General features: G+C 60.2%; 1 long non-coding RNA gene across 1 annotated transcript; it reads right to left on the bottom strand.

The window, feature by feature from the left end:
- Positions 1–7: 7 nt before the first annotated feature.
- Positions 8–2,025, bottom strand: LOC115275212. Its single transcript, XR_003901424.1, has 3 exons — positions 1,733–2,025; positions 1,347–1,628; positions 8–947 (listed from the first exon to the last, which is right to left on the bottom strand). It is a non-coding gene; the product is annotated as an uncharacterized LOC115275212 (long non-coding RNA).
- Positions 2,026–2,031: the final 6 nt, after the last annotated feature.

Below are 2,031 nucleotides of genomic sequence, written 5' to 3'. Positions count from 1 at the left end.
GGTGAATGTTGCAGACCACAACAAGAATGTCCTGGGTGGGTCTAAGGGCTGTTTATTCCCCGTTTCTTGAGCCCCTACTATCTGCCTGGCACTGACCTAGGCTGTAGACACAGCGATGAAGGAGACAAAACAAAACACAAAAGAACCACCCAAACCCACCAAGCCAACCACAGACCCCTCTGCCCGCTGCTCCAGGGGCAAAGGCGTGTGGAGGGGAGGCCGTGGGCAGAGCGTGCCAGAAAGAGGAATGTGTGGCAGGGGAAAGCACAGGCCTCGGGAAGCACCAAGAGCCAGCGTGGGGCTGGGGCCCCCGGGGGCCAGCCGGGGCTGGGGGCGGGGGAGCAGTCGAGGGAGAAGAGATGGCACAGGCCCTGGTGCCGGCTGGGAGGACGCTTCCTCCAGAGGGAGGAGCCGTGGGGCCCTGACCGTCCCAAAGGGATGACATGGGTCATGCTGAGGGAACCGAGGGGTGGGAGACACTGTCCCTGGAGGTTAGGCAGGCGGGGACGGTTCCCCTTAGGAGGGGACACCTGAGAGGAGGCCAGCTTACATCTGACCGTCTGACTGGTCCTGAGGCGCTTTCCCTTGGCCTCTCGAACTTGTCACCACCTCCTCCAGCCCCCAGGAAGAATCCTCCTTCTCGGGGCCCTGGGACACAGAGAAACCAACCAACCCAGAGCCTGCCCCCTCCCACCTCCTTTCTGTGAACAGGCCCTCCTCCTCCACCGTCTGCCTGCTGGCTTCACGCCAGGGCCAGGACCAGGGGCCAGCTCCTGGGCCCCCGGGTCCTAGAAGTAGCCACACCAGCCGATCCTGAGGTGCCGTGCTGCCTAGCTGGTTCCCTCCTGCAGAAACCACCATAAAGCCATCTGTCACCGTTGTCCCTCCTCCTGGGGCTTCTTCGCTTGGCCCTGCACGGTGTGGCACGCCCCTTCCTCTGGGGAACCCTGAGGAACAAACTGTTGTCAAAGGCATCGTCTCCAGCTTGGGAGGCCTTACTCAGATGTGATCCGAATACACGTTGTTTTAAAGCAGCGCCACCAGGCTGTGCAGACAAGAAGAGTTAACCAAAAAATGGGCTGTGTCAACTTTGTTACAAAATCTCCCACAAAATTCATGTTATTAGAGGTCCTCTCCCCCGTACAATGGCATGATCCGGAAGAGTGGAGGAGCAGACCACGCACCCGGGAAGTCCGAAGGGCCCATCTCCCCAGACCCAGAGCACAGACCCAGTCCTCACGGAGGCCCGGGCTCTACTGCCTCCTGTGTGTGCTCTCTGGTTGGTTTTTCAAATTCGCCTTTTAAGCTCGTCCACTTAGCAGGGAACTCATCTGCTCCAAACTCACCTTTCTAGCAATAATCAAGTGACTCCGTGCGCAAGAAGGCCTGTGGCCAGAGTTACTGACTTAGAATCCGCGGCTATTAGCCTGGCGAGAGTCAGCAGAGAGTATTTCAAAACGAGCCGCCTCTCTGGGAGAGGGCGGGATGCAGGAGGGTGGGAAGAAGGAAGAAGAGGCGGTCCCTGGCAGATGCTCCCCTGACTCTCTATGCCAGGAGCCTGGATTCCCCTGCATCTCCAGAGAAGCGCCTGGTGAGGGGAGGGCTGGAGCCAAACTCAGCTGTTCACCCTGTGGAAGGGAGGGCGGAGAATTTCACAGAGCCCTGCTTCTGGGAGCAGCCTGACCCCAAGGCACCACCCAGAAGTCGGCCCCAAGACTGCTGCCCTAGTTACCATAGGGTTCAGCTGCTGTCACAAAGGTCCCTCGCGTGAGTTTGCGTCTCTCTCCTGCTTGGTCCAGAGGCACACAGTCCAGGGCAGGCCTGGCAGGGCTGCTCCAGGACACTCCCCTTCCCGCAGCTGTCGCCCTGGTCCACGCAGGCGACAATGGGGCTTGTGTTCCCAGCAGGATGGGGAGAGAAGCACAAAGGGCCTGTTTCTGCGGGGACACCTCCCAGAAGTCCAGCTCACTTCCCTTCCCATCCAGGGGCCGGGAGCTCACACAACCAGCCCCGCCGCAGAGGATGCTGGGG

This window comes from Suricata suricatta, chromosome 12 (assembly GCF_006229205.1).
Source record: "Suricata suricatta isolate VVHF042 chromosome 12, meerkat_22Aug2017_6uvM2_HiC, whole genome shotgun sequence".
Lineage (NCBI taxonomy): Eukaryota > Metazoa > Chordata > Mammalia > Carnivora > Herpestidae > Suricata > Suricata suricatta.
Note: the sequence above shows the minus strand (reverse complement) of the source record. Positions and strands in the feature narration are given on the sequence as shown.